We start from the raw sequence: 20,800 nt of genomic DNA, 5'->3' as shown, positions 1-20,800 counted from the left end.
AATTGATTTAGCGAGTTGTCCAATTTGAACCTCCAAATTATGGATGCTAGATGATTGGTTTTTAATAAGCTGGTCGAATTTATTCTCGATCCGTTTAAAACCATCGTCGTGATTACTTATTTTTCCGCTCATAGCATCAATAAATTTGTCGATCTTAGAAGATAAAGTGCTAATCGTATCTCTTGATTGATTTTGATAATTAGTGGTACGATTTTGATTAGCATTGGCATTATTATTATTATCTCTCTAGTTAAAGTTAGGATGATTTCTCCATCCAGGATTATATGTATTGGAATAAGTGTTATTAGTTTGATTTTGCCCTTGGACAAAATTTACCTGTTCAATTTCGCTCATACCTTCATAATCCATATTCGTTTGGATTGGATTACCATTAGGATCACACGGTGCCATAAACCTATCAATTTTGTGCGATAAGGCAGAAAATTGGGCTTGCAGCATCGCAACTGGATCAAGATTCACTATACCTTTAACTGATGATGTAGTTGAGGATGATGGTTTCGCCACTGGTACGTGTCCACGTTCCGCGGGCCACATACTACTGTTGATTGCCATTTCCTCCAAAAGTTCTCTTGCTTGGGCCGATGTTTTCTTCATGAATAACCCTCCAGACATAGCATCTAATGAACCTCTAGTTGTAGGATTCAATCCATTATAAAATGTTTGCATTAAAAGTTCAGCGGGCAATTGGTGGTGTGGGCATAAACGTTGAAGTTCTTTAAAACGTTCCCAAGCCTCATAAAGAGTTTCATTATCATTTTGAGAAAAAGATGTTAACTCTTTTATGACTCTTGCGGTTTTTGCTAAAGGAAAATATTTTGATAAAAACGTTTGGGCTAATTGCTCCCAAGTTTCAAATGTTGCGGTTGGCATAGAAGTTAACCATTCTTTGGCTCGATCCTTCAAAGTAAAAGGAAAAAGGCGAAGTTTGATTGCTTCCGCAGTCACATCTGCAACCTTAAAAGTGTCACAAATTTCTAAAAAATTTGTCAAATGGGTGTTAGGATTTTCGTTAGGTAACCCGTAAAATGTTACATTATTTTGCAACATATTAAGCAATGCTGGCTTAATTTCAAATTGGTTTGCATTTATTTGGGGTCTAACTATGCTATTTGTTACACCGGCCACTCTTGGCCTAGCGTAATCCATAAGTGTAGCCATAATTTCTGGCTCAGTAACTCTAGTTTTTATTGGAGTCTTGTTTTTGTTTTTCTTGTTCTTTTTAACCGTTTTTTCAATTTCTGGGTCTAGCGGTTTTGGTGGAATGCCTGAACTTCGAGAACTGCGCATGAACTTGAAATTTCGCACGAACCGAAACTACCTTCAAAACAGAATTTTAAAAATAAATATGTTAGTAATTTGAAATAAGTAAAATATAAAATTTTGAATAAGTATAAATAAACCTAGATTCGAAATAAAACATGAAAAATCTAAATTTTTGTCAAAAAATTTGGCGTTCCCCGGCAACGGCGCCAAAAACTTGTTGAGCGATTTCCGCAAGTGCACGGTATACGCTTGTAGTAATAAAAGATATCGATCCCACAGGGAACATTTTTTAACAAAAACTTATTTTGAATCAGTTAGATTTACTTCTAAGGTTTATAATATGGAAAATCGTTTAATTGGATTTGGTTTTGAAATTGCTATAATAAGAATTAGATTAGAGTAAAACAAATGTTAGAAAATACTTCTGATTTAGGGATAAATTTACAAAACAGAAACGTTTAGTTCTTTAGAAAAGTAAACAAATGTATTTGTTTGCATTAAGCAAAGAAAACAACTTTAAACTTTGTATAAATTATAACAATGAAATAAACGTCGATTCCTCTAATTTTAGGACTTTGAACTGCAGTCAATCCTCCTACGGTCGGGTTAGATCGCTACCTTAACCAAATTGATACTCTACTGATGATATCAATTTGCCTAAGTGTTCAACAAAGTTTCCTTGTAAAGATTTTGAATTTAACTACGTTTTAATGAAAACACCAGAACTCACTTCGGATCATTTACCAAAGTGCTACATAAAAATCTATCGAATAGAATGAACTTTATTAGATGAAATATGAATTTGATACAAGTTTACAGAGAACAAGAAGCATGAAAACATTTGACGACTTGCAAGTGAACGGGTTGTCAATCCTTTCCTTGGGTTTCGTTAGAGTTTGTCAGACTCAGGGCGGATCCTCTACTCAATCTTCTCGCTGTAACTTCGTAATAGAGATACGGTCGGCTACTACCAAAATGTAAACTAATATGAACAAATCCAAACGCTACTGTGTTTGTAATTATTGAATAAACAATGTGTGTACATCATATTGCTTTTACAGAAATGAACTCTAAACTCTGAATCGCTTGACTCAGAATTCTTGCATTAATTCTATACTAATCTTCTCGCTTTTTCTATATCTCCAACTCTCCATCAACTCTTTATTTATAGATGTTGAAGAGTCTTGATTGAAGTGTCGTGTCCGTTGTGAAGGGTCGTATCCTCTGCGAAGGGATGTTTTTATCCACCCGAACGAACGCGTTTCGTCGAAAATGAATGTGTGCGAATGGCTCTCCAGGAATTTCTGAACTTGCCGAGAATGCAAATTCTCGGCCGAGAATGGGAGAGCAAATATTTGGTCTTCGAAATCGTTAAGGGAATAAGCTGGTGACGCGTGTCGCGACCGAGAATGGAGGATTCTCGGTCGCGACACGGACTGTTTTCCGTTTCTTCGACCGTTGTCCTCGTCCTCGTTTTGGCGTGTTTGATCTTCGTCGTCTTTAGCTTCTTTTGTAGGGTTTTTCTTCTGTTTTTAAGCTCTTTTCTTTCCTATTTGGATTTTACCAAATATTTAGGTACCTTACAAGAAAGAAACATATCCGAAAGTAAAAGTATTCTAAACAGATATAAATAGTATGAATTCGAAGCAAAACTGATGTAATTATTGATGATATTTTAGGTATATTTTGGGCTTAACAATCAGCTTTCTATCTCGATAGAAAACACTGTTACATGCAAGTCTCAACAGTAATATGCCAACCCCTATAACATATTACTTGACTTGGGTTAACTTTAAGTTTATTGATCTTATTATAAAGTATAGTCTCACTTCATGCTTGTATGAACACTTTATAATTACTTAAACAAACTTAGGATTACTTTCTTTCTGAAAGATTTGTGCCTTTATATATAGTTACATTTTAATGCTATATATTTGATTAAACAAATGATCAAATAAACAATTTATTCATTAATATTAATATCCTAAAACAATTGTCTTTAGGACACTAAACTCCAACATTCTCCCAATTGGACTAAAGCCAATTGTTCCTGAAACTAATACCAAAAGAACTAAGATGTTTATCGTGAGCTCTTTGTGGTAATGGCTTGGTCAACGGATCTGCAACGTTGTCCTCAGTAGGCACTTTTTCTATTCTCACATCTCCCCTGGCTATGAGATGATATCGCTTGAGATAATGTTTGGATGCATTATGAGACTGTGGTTCCTTTGCTTGTGCAATGGCTCCATTGTTATCACAGTACAAAGTAATGGGATTCACAATGTCAGGCACCACTCCTAGTTCCATTATGAACTTCCTAATCCAAACTGCCTCTTTTGTCGCTTCTGCAGCTGCGATATACTCTGATTCAGTCAACGAGAAAGCAACACTTCCTTGCTTGGAACTCTTCCAACTAACTGAACCTCCATTCAGGATAAACTAATATCCTGATTGGGATCTATAATCATTTTCATCAGTCAGATGACTAGCATCTGAATATCCTTCAATTTTCAATTCCCCGTGTCCATATACGAGGCACATGTCTTTAGTTCTTCTAAGATACTTAAGAATGTTCTTGACAGCAATCCGGTGATCAAATCCTGGATTCCCTTGATATCGGCTCGTCATACTCAATGCGAACGCCACATCAGGTCCAGTGCAAAGCATGGCATACATGATCGAACCAACCGCACTGGAGTAAGGAAATACAGCCATGCGTTTCTTATCATTGTCTGTTTTAGGACACTGATCATTTGATAACTTGACACCATGGACCATTGGCAAGTTACCCCTTTTCGATTCATGCATGTCAAAACGCTTTAGGACTTTGTCAATATATGTAGACTGGGATAGTCCAAGCAGTCTTTTCGATCTATCCCGATAGATCTTAATCCCCAAGATATAGGCTGCTTCTCCCAAGTCTTTCATGGAGAAATTACCCGATAACCAAACTTTTACTGTTTGCAACATTGCAACATCGTTTCCCATAAGTAGTATATCATCAACATATAGTACTAAGAAAATGACTGAGCTCCCACTTATCTTCTTGTAAACACAAGCCTCTTCAAAGTTTTGTTCGAAACCAAATTGTTTTATGGTTTCATCAAAACGTTTGTTCCAGCTCCTAGACGCTTGCTTGAGTCCATAAATGGACCTCTGAAGTTTGCAAACCTTGGTTGCATCCTTCGACATGAAACCTTCAGGTTGCATCATGTATACATCCTTAAGCAGGTTTCCATTTAGGAAAGCTGTTTTCACATCCATTTGCCAAATCTCATAATCAAAATGAGCGGCAATTGCAAGCAATATTCTAATGGATTTGAACATGGCTACTGGAGAGAAAGTCTCGTCATAATCAACTCCTTGCTTTTGACGATATCCTTTCGCTACTAACCTAGCTTTGTAGGTACTAACCTTTCCATCCATGTCCATCTTCTTCTTGAAGATCCACTTGCACCTAATGGGTTTTATCCCCTCGGGTGGATCAACCAAATTCCACACTTGGTTGGTATACATGGAGTTCATTTCAGAATTCATGGCCTTAAGCCATGCTTTAGATTCTAGACTAGTAAGAGCTTCTTCGTAGGTTTCGGGTTCATCGTCTAACACGGGAACTAGTTCGTTATCTCCCATTAGAAAACCATACCTAACTGGGAGTTCACGAATTCTTTGAGACCTACGAGTGGGATATGACACTTGTGTTTCATCTAGTGAAACAGGTTCGGGTTCAACTTCCTCTTCCGCTTCCTCAACATGTGTTTCCTCTTAAACTTCCTTAAGTTCAACTAAGCTTCCATTCTGTGTTTCTTCTAGAAACTCTTTCTCTAGAAACACTGCATTTCTGGATACGATTACTTTCTGATCATCTGGATGATAGAAGTAATATCCTACAGTTTCCTTAGGATATCCAATGAAGAAGCATTTATCAGATTTAGAGTCCAACTTATCTGACACTATTCTTTTAACATATGCTGAACATCCCCATCTTCTCATGAAGGAGAAAACGGGTTTCTTTCCAACGAACAGTTCGAATGGAGTAGAACTGACGGATTTGGTTGGTACTCGGTTTAAGGTAAATAGAGCAGTTTCTAGGGCATAGCCCCATAATGATTTTGGAAGAGATGCGGTGCTCATCATGGATCGTACCATATCAAGTAAGGTTCGATTCCTCCTCTCTGACACACCATTGTGTTGTGGTGTACAAGGAGGCGTCCATTGTGAGCATATTCCACATTCATTTAGATAATTCATAAACTCCTCTGAAAGATATTCCCCACCTCGATCAGATCGAAGTATCTTAATAGTCTTTCCAGTTTGATTTTCAACTTCATTCTTAAAGCATTTGAATTTCTCAAAAGCTTCTGACTTGTGCTTCATCAAATAGATATAACCATATCTAGTATGGTCATCTATGAAGCTAATGAAGTATCTGAATCCTCCTCTTGCTTGGACTGACATAAGACCACATACATCCGAATGTACTAATCCTAGAGTGTCTGATACACGCCGACCTTTATTGCTAAAGGGTGTCTTTGTCATTTTTCCTTTTAAACATGACTCACATGTTTCCATTGATTCAGAATCAATCGAGTCTATAAGCCCATCTTGACGTAGCTTAAGCATGTGTCTCTGGTTTATATGGCCTAAACGACAATGCCACAAGTAAGTTGAATTATCTAATCTAAGTCTTTTGGTATCAATTGCGAAAGCAGAAATCTTATCATTCAAAATATAAATCCCATTCAATGATATTCCTGAAAAATAGAAAATGTTGTTTCTATAAAATTCACAACTATTGTTCTTAATTGAAACATGAAAGCCATCATCAACTAGACAGCTAATAGAAATAATGTTATGAGACATCTCTAAAACATACAAACAGTTTCTTAATTCTATTACAAGTCCTGATGGTAGATGTAGATCATAATCTCCAATCGTGAGTGCGGCAACCCTTGCACCATTTCCAACTCGCAGATTCACGTCTCCTTTCTTCAATTCCCTAGTCTGCTTTAGTTCCTGCATATTCATACAAATATGAGATCCACATCCGGTATCCAATACCCAAGATTCAGACTGCGAAATTGAGTTAATTTCAATATAGAACATACCAGAAGTTGAAGCACCGTTCTTTCCCTTCTTGAGAGAAGCTAGGTACTCTTTGCAATTTCTCCTCCAATGCGCATCTTTACCACAGAAGTGGCATTCCCCTTTGGGCTTCTTGACTTGCTTTCCTTTGGCTTGGGCTGGCTTGCCTCCCTTGTTCTTCTTGGGATATTTTGGATTGGGAAAATTCCCTTTCCTCTTCTTTGATCCCTCAATCACAAGAGCGGGTACCACCACCTTATCTTTCTTCATGTTCGGCTCAGCTGTCTTGAGCATATTGGCGAGCTCTTCAAGAGAGGTCCTTAAGTCCTTCATCTGGTAGTTCATGGTGAACTGTGAATAACTCTTTGGGAGGGATGTAAGAAGTAAGTCCACACTTAGTTCATGATCCATCACGAAGCCAATACTAGAAAGTTTGGTGATATAGCCAATCATCTTGACACAGTGTGTCATAACGGATGTGCCCTCTTGCATCCTGCAGCGAAACAACAGTTTTGATATCTCAAAACGTTCATAACGAGTCTGTTTCCCGAACAGCTCTTTCAAGTGCATGACAATAGAGTAGGCATCCATCTCCTCATGTTGCCTTTGTAGATCTGGTGTCATCGATGCAAGTATGATGCACCCTGCGTGTTCATCATCGGATTTATGCTTCTGATAGGCATCAATCTCTTCAATGGGTGCATCATCGGCCGGAAGAGCGGGTATTCACGTATCCAATACATACCCTATATTTTCGAACTTCAAAACAATTTTGAGGTTACGAAACCAGTCGGCGAAGTTTGAACCATTCAATTTGTTATCAGTAAGGATATTTCTTAGATCAGTTTTCGACATGATTATTTTAGAGTACGATTTGTTTATAACTTGAGAGTGAGAAAAAGTGACGGATGTTATTCATTTGTTTAATTCGATTACAATTTAAAAGTACAGGACTTTATTGATTTTAAATTGCTCCCACTATTTTACCAAATTAATAACCCTCCATATTAATTCGAAGAATCTAATATAAATTCTTTAGTGAGCTAGGATCCTATCTCGTGAAGCTTACCTTGAATGACTCAAACAAGTTCACTCCCTTTAATAGGTAGATTCTTGTAATCAATCACATCAACCATGTGATTCCGAGGTTGTCGGGTTACTAACCACATTAGTAACTAATGCCTTTGACATTAATCCTAACCATCTTGCCCAACAGCTTTAAATAATCTAGACGACTCGCCCAACTACTCTCAGCCATTTTAAGTCATTAACCTTATTTATTCATGAAAACGCTTTTCAATAATTCAGGTGTTACCCATAAGACCCCAAGCCCTGAGACTCTCAGTCGCCCAAAGGTCTCCAGATACTACCGGATGAATTATAATAATATGGGGGCAACTCATGTTTAATAACTTGTTTATTTGACTTAACCTTTTGATTAGTGAGGGATTTTAATTTTATTGTCTCATAATCTAACCTAGTCTTGATTTGCTTTTAGCATACATCAGACACTCATACATTCAACATTGACAATTATGGACATATCTCTAAGTTTATTCCGTTGAGCCAGAAACGGAATAAAGAGTCAACCCTAGGGAAATACTAACTATTACATATTTCTCTTTGGGTCCTCCGTCTTCTCCTTGGCGCCTTGAATTACAACAATATTCAATTTCTAAGAAACTTCAATTTATTTGAAGGGATTTGGATGAGAAGAGAAATACAATATAGAGTAAGAGAAGGCAGGACACGCATGTCCTATTTAAAATACCAAAAGACTGCATAACTATTATAGAGGGTCTAATATGTCCATAATGCCAAACATGCAAAGACTCAATTAAATTAAATTTAATTGGTTGATTACATAAACTATTTATGTAATATTTGAGTTAATCAAATTAACAACTTAAATTAATTTACATCCAATTTTAATCTTGTCAATTTTGTATCCTTTATATTCAATCTAATCAAATTGTAACAAGTACGTATTAGATTAATATAACCTGTACAAAATCAATATTATGCATATCCCAATTTGTTCATATAATTCATTTAACGCTTTGAATTACTTATATCAAATATTTAGGTAAAAAAAACTTTTAAATAAATTTGTTTTGATAATCAAACAAAACCTTTTGTATTCTGAAACGTATTTATATATACATATTTAAAATGGGCTTGTTTTAAAACAACTTTTAAAACGGTACCATTGATCGGGCCGGACCGATTTAATTGGCCCGACCCCATTGCAATAGCTGCTGCCGTAGGGCAGCAGCAAGCAGCAAGGCGCTGCTGCCTCAGCGGCAGCAGCGTCCCGCCGCTGCTGGTTGCTGCCGCAAGGCAGTAACCAGCCGCAATAGCGGTTCGGGGTTGCTGCCTCGCGGCAGCGACCCCGAACAGCTATTCGATATTTTTTTAAAAATTAAAGATATATATATATAATTATTTTAAAACAGTTTCAAAACAATTTTTAGAATATCAGAAATCAGTTTTATCTTTTAGATTTAATAAAACCAAAACGTTTTATTTATCTAACCATAAAACCTTTAATCTTTTGTTTAAACGATTATCAACCGAAATAATCAAGAACTATGCATAATCAGTTTTAATTATCAAGTAATCAAAACTTATTTATCTTTAGATTAATTAAATTAACCAATTAATTAATTAACCTAACAATAAATCTATTCAATCTGATTGAAAAACCCTTTTATTTACATATATGAAATAACAGATTAACATAGGCTCTGATACAAATGTAGGAAAATAGACAAGCCTAGGCGTAGCGGAATAATAAAATTTTGTCTATTTTATCTATTTCCCTTTTCCAAGATCTGTTAATTGTTATTTCATATAAAGAGGGATAAAGTGAAATACCTTTTATGAAGAACTATCTACAGTTGCAAACGAAGTGCCCACAACTTCTAGATTCAATTCGTGAGCAACCAACGTTTTTGTTCAACACAGAAAAACAAAACTAATCGGTAATCAACCTTAATATATAGCAATCGCAATGATTGCCTCTAATGGAAATCAATACGAGATCAAAGAGAGAGTAAGAAATAATATAAATTAGCCAAGACGAAGACGGAATGATTCCTCCTCTTGTTCTTTTGTGTTGGTCAAATTTATGGGGTTAGGGTGTCTATTTATAGACTTCTCAAAACCCTAATCCCAGTTGTGTTAGGTAATTAAATAATTAGAATCTCATTCGGAATAGGATTGCTAATTAGATAATTAAATAAACACTTTTCTATTATCTAAATAATAACTAATTATATCTAGATAATATCATTAATCAAATTAATAATTTAATTATTGTTAGGGATAATTAATTAGAGTTTCAATCCCATTAAAATCTCTAATTAACATTATCAGATAATCCTTTAATTTAATTCACAACCATAATCAAATTATAATTATTAATCAAATTAATTTATCCCTAATTAATCTATAAATTTCGGCCTATATATAGTGTCTCATTAATTACATTTTCGTCCTCTGGTTCCAAGTCCCATATGCGACCCAGTAGGTCCTTTATTGCCACTAGCCGTATATATCCTTTGAAATTAATTCATCACGATTATTTCAACATATATATAACGGAATACCGTCGCGAGCTGTTACTAGCAGAACCTATGATATTCCCCCAGAGCAATTAAGAAGTCAGGTTAATAATTGACGTTAACCTTTCTGCATTAGGTACAGTATAATACGATCCTTCATCAACTATATCCTGTCGGTCAATTCCTTATAACCATGGAACGTGTCAAGGTTACATATAACGAAGAGTCTGGTTTTACTTGTACAGGTTGAATTCACTCTGAAAGATAAGTTAAGTGAAATGTCCATTTCTACTCTTAACTCTATCACCTTGCAAGGATTTCAGTTAATTCACCACAAGCGGCCATTTGGATATATCTCCCACTTATCGGGAGTGACGAATGCTCAATCTGACATTAACTATTCTGCAATTACTTTGTGTGATACCCAACCCTGCTCTCACACACCCCAGGCTCTCACCTATTGGATCATGCTCGCACAAAATCAAAGTATCAGACTCCATAATCCAGAATCACTAATTAACGAATGTTTGAGTCTGAGGATTAGTTATACCTACTAATACCAATGAGATGAACAGTTGACACATTAGATAAATCAATCCATACTGTTATCTCAAGTCGGGTCCCAATCCTAATGAACTCCTTCACCGGATCCATGTAACTGTCTAGATATCTGAATATCTAAAGCTTGTGAGATCAGCTTTCTGTCTCGATAGAAAACACTGTTACATGCAAGTCTCAACAGTAATATGCCAACCCCTATAACATATTACTTGACTTGGGTTAACTTTAAGTTTATTGATCTTATTATAAAGTATAGTCTCACTTCATGCTTGTATGAACACTTTATAATTACTTAAACAAACTTAGGATTACTTTCTTTATGAAAGATTTGTGCCTTTATATATAGTTACATTTTAATGCTATATATCTGATTAAACAAATGATCAAATAAACAATTTATTCATTAATATTAATATCCTAAAACAATTGTCTTTAGGACACTAAACTCCTATGGTTAGATACGAGTAAATAGGATAAAACCATTCCTTCAAAAGATCAATAACCATGACTTCATCCTTATTGATGCTAGGAACATTAATCAACTCAATAGGACATTGACATGCTCGGGACCCGCTTGGAGTTGAAGCCAATTTTGCTAAAGAATCAGCTTCTTCAATCTCCTCCCTCGGAAGAGTTTTCACCAACGCTAAGTACTTTCTCATAGTTTCCGAACGAGTTTCAAAATTTTCAGTGAGCTGGCACACAACCAACTAAGAATCACTTTTAAAGGTGGCTTTATCCGGCTTGATAATGTTAAGGATTCTCAATCCTTGTAACAATGCCTCATCAAATCTTAAATTAGCAGCATAACGGAGTTTGATACCATTATGACCTTTGACAAAAACTCCAATGCCAGAACCATCTTTATTTGCACTTCCATCGACAAAAAATTCCCAAGTCTCCAAAATTGTCGGTACCAATCCCTCTTGATCAGGAATTTCTACCAGAAAATCAGCGAGAGCTTGAGCTTTGAATGCTCTTCTAGGCTCATATCGAATATCAAACTCAATTAATTTCAAAGCTCATTCAACAATTCGCCCTGATGTCCCCGATCTCAGTAAGATCTTCCTGAGTGGCATATTAGTCCTTACTACGATGGCATCACTTTGGAAATAATGTCGTAGCTTTTGTGCAGCAATAACTACCCCATATGCTAACTTTTCTAGCTTCAGATATCGAGTTTTTGCATCCCTTAAGACACGACTAGCATAATAAACAGGAAATTGCTTTGTTTCCTCTTCCCGAACCAAAACTACCCCAATCGAGTCTTCGGGCACACTTATATATAAGTATACATTTCACCAGGCACATGCCTACTTAAGAGTGGGGGGAAGCCAGGAACTGCTTCAACTGTTCAAAGGACGTTTGGCACTAAACCGTCCAGTCAAAATTCTTAGTACTCTTCAAACTTTTATAAAATGGCATGCAACGTTTGGCTGAACAAGAAATGAATCTTCCTAAAGCATTAATTTTTTCTGTTTAATTTTTGTACACCATTAATCCTCTTGGGTGGCTCCATGTTAATGATCACTTGAGTTTTATTAGGATTTGCCTCGATGCCCCTTTGGGATATCATGAAACCCAAAAACTTTCCCGATGATACACCGAAAGTGCATTTCTCAGGGTTTAGCTTCAAATTATGCTCTTGCAAGGTGGCGAAGAGCGTGGCCAGGTCTGTTGCATGTTCCTCTATCGAATGACTCTTCACGATCATATCATCTACCTACACCTCCACCTTATCCCCAATAACATCACCAAATTTTTTGTTTACCAGCCTCTAGTAAGTAGCTCCTGCATGCTTCAACCCAAAAGGCATTACCTTATATCCATATGTTCCCTCATCCTTTCGGAAACAAACATTGGCAATATCATCAGGATTCATGGGGGATTTGGTGGTATCTTACCGTCGCATCTAATAACGAATAGATGGCATACCCTGCAGTAGAATCAATTAAGATATCTATGCAAAGCAAGGGATAAGAATCCTTTGGGCATGATTTGTTTAAATCTGTAAAGTCCACGCACATCCTCAATTTACCATTAGCCTTCTTCACCAGCACAACATTGGCAATCCATTTTTTCATAGACTACCTCCTCAATGTGTTCACAATCCAGTAATTTTTTCACCTCGGCACGAATAACCTATTGTTTATCTAAACCATGGTTTCTTAACTTCTGTTTGATAGGACTAACATCTTTTTGAATGTTTAATGAATGCACCATAAGATTAGGTGATACTTCGGTTATATCAGCTGGACATGCGGAGGCCTGGATGTTCGTCTTTAATGTGGAGATTATGTCTGCCTTCGGTTCCTCTAGGATGTTCGCATCAATTTGAACAAACTTCCCCTCGACCAACCATACCATTTCCAAATCACCGACCGGTTTAGTTCGCTCATGCTCCTCTTCCACAGGATCCTGTGTTGGCTTCATTTTTAACGAAGCCAAATAAGTCTCTTGAGCCACAATCTGGTTACCCACGGCCACTACATACCCTCTTTAGTTGGAATTTGCCATGCCAAGTGATGAATAGACAAAGCTCCGGCAGATTCAGATAAGAGCGGATGCCCTATGTGACATTATAAGGAAGTACCGAATCAATTACTAAGAACTCAGCTCTAGAATTCCATTTTATCTGGCCATCCCCAATAGTCACTTGTAAATGAACACTGCTCAATAAAGGTATAGTATGACCCGATATCCCTACCAATGGTGACAAAGTAGGAACTAGCCGGTCATAATCCAACTTTAATGCTTCATATGCCTTCCTAGTAATTATGTTTAACTAACTTCCAGTATCGATGAATACTCTTCGAACTTTGTAGTCCTCAACATTTATTTCAATTACTAAGGCATCGATGTGCACCTGTTGATTGAAACTCCCAAAAGAAAAATTGACTGTAGAACTAGAAATTCTTTCTCTGCTCTTCTCTACCCTTCTTCTCTTAGCCGAACGATCTTCCCCTGATCCTCCAGCTATAACGTTAATGACACCTTTCGGGGCCCTTTCCTTGTTGCTTCTCCCTTGGCTCCTTAACTTTGATAGCATTCTTCAAAAATTTATCTAACTTACCAGACCCAACCATTTTATTTAACTCAACTATAAGTTGCTTATAGTTTTCAGTATCATGCCCCTCACTCTTGTGAAATTCACAATGTAGGCCGTTGTGTCTTCGGTCTGAAGATTTCAGCTTTGGAGGATACTGAATATGATGTCTGTTAGACTCCACCCAGTATAAAACTTCCTTCCTGGGGGCATTTAAGGGTATATAATTGCAATCTACGTTCTTCTTAAATTTTTTTTATTCTCCTCATTACCCATGTCATTCTTTCCCTCCTTTGGCTGATATATAAAACTATACCTTTCCTTCAACAGTGAATTCAAACGATGACTGTCCCATTTTACAAAATCTCTTGCTCCTCGCATTAAATCTGGAAACGTACGAGGTCTTCTCGTTATCAGCTCATTAGAAAGATCTTTGCTTCTGCAGTTGCCTGCCATAGCCTCTACTACCGCCTCAATGTTCAAATTCTTTATTTGAATTGCCACCCTTTGAAATCGCTCCACCCTTTCCTTTAACGATTCACTCGGATCTTGAACTAAATAGTTCAAATCTTGCATAGTTTTGCTTTCAGGAATGGAAGTTATAAAGTGGTCATAAAACTCCTGAGACATTTGCTTGAAAGATCGAATAGACCCAGGTAGCAATTGATCATACCAGTAAGCAGTCGGGTCTCTTAACGTTGTTACAAATAGTCTACACAGGACCGCATCAAGTGGCCGTAGTGGTTTGTAGAGCCCTTTGAAATTTTTTTACATGGAGCGTGGGATCGGTCATCCCATTGTAATCTTTCAGCACCGGATACTTAAATCCTCTAGGCATTGGCTGGCTCATAATTTCTGCATTCAAATGAGTTTCAGTTTCGATAGCCACCGAACCCTTAGCTTGGAAACCGTCATCATTCATAGCCTGCCGAAGCTCCCTTTTAATGAGATTCATCATTTCTTCCTTTAATGAGAGCTCATTCGGCTTTTGCTTTGTAGGCTCCGGATGATTAGGGGACTTAGATGCACCGGAACTTCTTTTATTAGAATTGTGATGTCTAAACAATGATTCGGGAGAATTATGATGATATCTTCGTCTCTTTGGGGATCTTGAGTTTCTTCCTCTAATCGATGGTCATGGCCTCACTAGAGAAGGTGAGTGGTGATACCTCTGATATTGAGGGCTACCAGACCTTTCCCTAGATCTTCCTCTTCCCTTCTCAGGCCGAGACTCTAGTGAACGATCCTTCTTAATAGGGCATGTCTTTGTGGTGTGATGTCCTGTATGACAAGCAACAAAACTTCCTCCTTCATTTCTACCAATCCTTCTTGCCTCCAATAACTCCAAACGTATTGCCTCCATTTGAGAGGCATGCTCAGCCCTCAAGATATTCATAAATTCTTGCACGGATCCCATGTTGTAGATTAACTATTTTGTAAGATTATCCATGAAGCAACGTTGTTCTAGCTCCAAAGACCCCATATAAGCCTCAATTTGCTGATCGAACACTAGTGTAACAAAGAGATGCATAATTGGCTGATTACGAGAATCTAGCAAGCCACGATTGGCAGTAGCTGAAGAACTAAATATATCTTCCACTCTTTGACTGACTGGAACTGGAGAATAAGCAATTGGTTGAACAATTTGTGGAGTAACCCGTTGAAGAATAGGCTCAATTGTGGGATGTACCACAGATGACTGAACGTAAACCATCATGTTACGAAGTACGCTCCACGCTCACCGCACCAAAATGTTATCGTACTTTTGTGTAATGAATCTCCGATTAGGACTCCGATCACCTGAAAACACAATAACCTTCAGAAAATGGGCTAGAGACCGGCGAACCCTCTCTGATGCTACAGTTAGTTGATAATCGTGAATATCAAAGACTGAATGAAATATCTCAGAGTTATTAAGAAATTAGATACCTAGATTATGGGAATACTTCTACTATTTATAAATAATTATAATTGCTTCTTTAGACACATGGCAGCTTATGATAGGTCAATGTACCATATCTTTGTGTGCCATCATGTTTATAAAAGTGAGGAGCGTACATTTGGAGTCTAGTGTTTTGATTGGTCCACATGTCTCTCGCAAATAGCCCTCTAAAGACTACGTTCGGTCATATTAAGATGACCGAAGCTTTGATCTTAATTCGAGATTCAGTCAAGACTTATCCTATTCTTTCTCTTGAATGGGCCAAGGCCCATCTAAGATCCTTAAGTCATGTTGGGCTTTCTTTACCTAAACCCAAATAACTTAATATCATAACACAGTGTAAGCAAAATAAATTTTAATCATGTGAAGAGTTAAAAAAGAAGTTCTGAAATTGGTTCCTAAAATCCCACTTAAGAAGTTGGATTAGCTCTACTTTGTATTTATATATATTATGTTATTTCCAATCCATTTTGTTTCCACCAAATGATAATACATCTAAAACAAAATTTGACAATTTATAATGAATTATATAGATTATAAATTAGATAAGTTTATTTATAAATTATTATGATGATTATGTTTCAATTCAATAAATATTTTGCATCTTATATTTGCATTATATATGAATTGAAATGTTAGCCAAAGGTTTGCGTGCGTTAAATTTAGAATATGTTTTTGATTTGTCGCGTAACTTATTTCGTTTGCCGATTTTTTTTTGTTTTTAGACAACAACGACAGTTATATATATGTCATGTCATCTGATGATTATGTACCTTTTGGGTTAAAATCGCATTTTCTTAAAATGACAGTTGTGTGTCATCGTAACGCCACATGTGATTTTGAGGTTGTTTACACTTAAACTTTTAGATGACAGATTTATAATAGAGTGTCGTAAAAAACATTAGGACAATAAGAAAATAAATGTTTGTCATATATCTTGTCTCATATAAAAGGGAAAATGGCATTGTGGATCGTCATCCTAGAACAAAAGAAGAAATATTTAATCATGCACATGCAAGATTAAGAAGTGTGATCGAACTTGCATTTGGTGTTTTAAAGGCAAGATTTTGTATTTTTAAAAGAACGACACCATATCCATATTCGGTGCAGAGGAATATTGTCATTGCATGTGTTGCTATACATAATTATCTTTGCAAAATAAATGTGAGCGATGATGTTTTTGATAGATTTGATGAAGAAGACTTGATTTTTTAAAGATCCACAAATAATAATTCGCAAAACATTGAAGGAGCAATACGTGGACAGTTAGATCAAATATTTATGAGCGACTTGTGAGATCAAATTTCTTATCAATTGTTTAGTGCCTGAATTTTTGTTACCATTATTTTAGTTTTATTTTAGAATTTATAATATTTATTAAATTTATAATATATGTATCCAATTTATTGTATTTTATCTTTAAATTAATTAAATAATGTAAAAGGGTAATATTGTCCTTTTTATAGTTTTATAATTTTTCGTACTGTAGTTATCAAACAGATTAATTACACTTAATTTTCAGCATAAACCAAACAGTTTTAGAATATAATTATATCAGCTATTATATATTCAGCACTTAATTTTAAGTTTTATCAAACAACACCTAAGATTTAAGATCGAATGACGAAATGGTAATTAAAGGTGAAATAGAGAGGGGGCCGAAAATCTTTATAGTATGTGATAAGTTGTTTTAATTGATTTATTGAATAATTATAATTAGATTATGATTATAGATAAATTAATTAAATTCTAAAAGGAATTATGAATTCTAATTTGATTAGAATTATTAGTGATATATATATTAGATATATATGAGATATAATTAGTAATCATAGTTCCTACTTAATTAAGTATAATGAGATCAAAATACTGATTAAAACTAATTATAATCCTAAATGAGAATTCTAATGAGATTAGAATTAGAATTATTAATTATATTTAGATATATAGATAATATATAATTATTAATTCTTTTCTCATTTAAATTAGCTAACCTAATGTGATTAGAATACTATTTAGTTAATTTAACCTAATTGAACTAGGAGTACAATTAATGAAATAAAAGAAAACTATATAAACCTACCCTGTGTATTTTGGCCAACACATAATTTGGGGGCAAATTTTCTCTCTAACTTCAAACACATAATTACCTAGTTCATTCATTCGTTTCTTAGTTCGTGTGGATACTATTGAGGTAATCTATTTGTGATTGTTATTCAAGGTTGATCAAGTTCGTTGAGAATATTGATAGATCTACATGGACACTTCGTTTGCAATGGTAGACAATTCCTCGAATAAGGAACATACATTTAATCTTTGTGATATAAAATAACGATTAACGAATCCTAAAAGAGAATAAAATAGAAAATTTTTGTTTTCTGCTACGCTATGCCTATATCATTATATTTCCTAACACCTTAAACTTACCCAAATATTACTAGCAAATTCAGATGCCAACTACTAGCAGTACTGAAACTATTGAATTAGAGAGAGTTCATTTGCGACGGAGAAAGTTCAATTGGGTGCAATTTGAGTGATTAGGGAGGGGTGTATTGGCCAACATTTGGTGTTTATCAGAGTTTTTTTACAGACCAGTAATGATATTGGAATTGCACTGTTGGTTGACAAGGATTTATCAACTGTGATTATGGGACTACAAATCCATAAGGTTTTAAATTTTAGAAAACATGAAAGATGGTGCTTGTTCAATTTTTTAGAGTTGATCATAAATGTAGGCAACCCTTTTCTTCTGTATCATTTGGTTCAAATCCACAACAGATAACATATGAAATAAATGATTTAGAAGATGATTAAAAGACAAACATACCCCAGAAATGCATCTCTCTCCCTTCTTTGAGCTGATTCTACTATTAATTCTTTAATTTCGTATTTTGCTTTGCTTAATCTTTTCGTATCAGACAAATTATCCCGCAATTCCATTTCAATCATTATTCCCATTTTCTCTCAAGCTAGAGAGAGAGGAGCAAGAAAGAGAAAAAGTGAGTTAGAAAGAGAGATGAGAGAGAGAAAGGGAGAGTAAGAGAGAATTTATGCTTGAAAAAAATGAAGAATAGAGAAAATGAGTTGAAGAAGATGGGTGTGTGCCACTTTTGGGTTAAAGATCGATGATGTGACAGGTTGACTAGGATTGACCGTGTTAGAGATTAATATAAAAACTATTATTGAGCCTTAACTATGAGCTTAACCTTTTAGTTCAAACAGTTCAATGACATGATATCAGAGTTTCTTGGACAAAACGGTCGAGGGTTCGAATCCTGGCAACCTCATTAATTGCTGGAACTAAAAACACATGGTGAGATGAGCATGTGTTGTACACGCCCTTAACCCACGGGGCATTCACGTGCGGGACTGTATCAAAGATTAATATAAAAACTATCAATTAGACCTTAATTATGAGTTTAAGCTTTTATTTCAAACGATTCAATGACATACCTGAATTTTTACCGACTGTACATTTTAGTGAAAGTCACTCGTAAAGTGATAGAGTTTTGTGGGGTAAATTTCATCAATGGTGTACAACCTTTACCTCATTTCACACTTTGGTCTACAACCTTCAATTTGTCTCACTAATGTGTACGAACTTATATGTAACCTCCCAATATGGTGTATATAAAGTAAAAATGGCCGGTCAACGTAAAGTCAACATTCTACGTTAGCAGATTGACCGGTCAAAAAGTAAAAAATTTACCACCTAATATGAAATTACTTTTATACCCTTCTTTCTACTTTCCTATTTTCTTATTTCCAACTCTATCTTTCTCTTTTTAAAACAAACCTCACTCCTCTCACTATCTTTCCATTTCTCTAACTCTTATTTATACCTTATTTAACATAAATAAGAAGAGGAAAAAGGAGTTTGCGACAATTTATTAACAGAGCATAAAGTTAATCCATATAAATAATCAAATGGCTTCATTTGATTTATCAACTGACATTTTAGTAACAACTAATTCATGGAAAATCCCACTTATATGATCTTCAATATTATATTAACATACATGTTATTACTCCGTAACACAACTTTATTCTTAACAAGACATGAATGGATCTAAGAGCTGCTCTAGCTAATCCAGTTTGGAAAATTCTCAAATGAACTGACTAATAGAAGAGACGTGATATTTACTTATGAGTTAACCAAAGGATAATACAATTAATAATTAAAAAATAAATGCTTTATAAGGGTTACATCTTAAAGTATGTATGCTACCATTAAACATTATAATCCATTAAACACTATAGTGGATATATATACAATCCTCTAACTACTAAATAAGTGCAATTCGACATGAAAATACCAAATAAGTGGTTTCAATTTATTTAGCAAGAAAGAAGAAATCAAATGGCTCAAGCGAAGATATAAGAAATTGAAAGGTTATACAGAGAACTAGTGGAAAAGAAATAAGAAATTGAAAGGTTGTACAGAGTACCGGTAGAGAAGAAGCAAGAAATTGAAAGGTTGTACAGAGCATAAGAGGAGAAAAGATAAGAAATTGAAGAAACAAGAAATCGAAGGTTAATAAATTGTCGCAAACCCCTTTTTCCTCTTCTCATTTCTGTTAAATAAGGTAGAGAGAGGAGTTAAAGAGAGAAATGCAAATATAGTAAGGAGTGAGGATGGTTTTAGAGAGAGAACACTAGAGTTGGAAATAAGATAACAGGAAAGGAGGGAGGACGTAAATTAATTCCATATTAGGTTGGTCAATTTTTAACTTTTTGACTGGTCAAACGGCTGATGTGGCACGTTGACCGGTCATTTTTATCTGTTGTACACTATATTAGGAGATCACCGATAAGATCGTACATATTAGTGAGACAAAATGAAAGTTGTACACCAAATGCGAAATGTAACAAAGGTTGTACATCATTTATGAAATTTACCCGAAGTAAAAATAAAATTTATACGCCAAGATATGAAACAAGTAAACATTACCTATGGGGTAAATTACACCCATGGCCACTGAACTTTATCATTTTAACATTATAGCCACCGAACTTTAATTTTTAACGGTATGACCACTGAATTTTACATTTTTTAACACCGATGACCATTCAACTTTAACTAACTCCTCAAAATGACTGTTAACAACCTCAAAATGAAAAATATTCAAGAATTAAAGTTGTTCAGAATGACGGTTACCATAAAACCACATTTTTTATTTTCCAAAATCACATTTTTTGGACATTTCTCTCTCTAAAAATTCACTCTCTCTCTCTCTCAACCAAACAACACCTAAATGGTCTTAGAACGAAAATTTTCACAAATTAAAATTCTTTAGAATATCATTAACTCTTTGA

General features: G+C 35.3%; 1 non-coding gene across 1 annotated transcript; it reads left to right on the top strand.

The window, feature by feature from the left end:
• Positions 1-703: 703 nt before the first annotated feature.
• On the top strand, positions 704-810 carry LOC136215894 (small nucleolar RNA R71). The gene has a single exon (XR_010682897.1). It is a non-coding gene; the product is annotated as a small nucleolar RNA R71 (small nucleolar RNA).
• Positions 811-20,800: the final 19,990 nt, after the last annotated feature.

Source organism: Euphorbia lathyris, chromosome 1, assembly GCF_963576675.1.
Source record: "Euphorbia lathyris chromosome 1, ddEupLath1.1, whole genome shotgun sequence".
Taxonomy (NCBI): Eukaryota; Viridiplantae; Streptophyta; class Magnoliopsida; order Malpighiales; family Euphorbiaceae; genus Euphorbia; species Euphorbia lathyris.
This window is presented reverse-complemented; position numbering and strand designations above follow the sequence as displayed.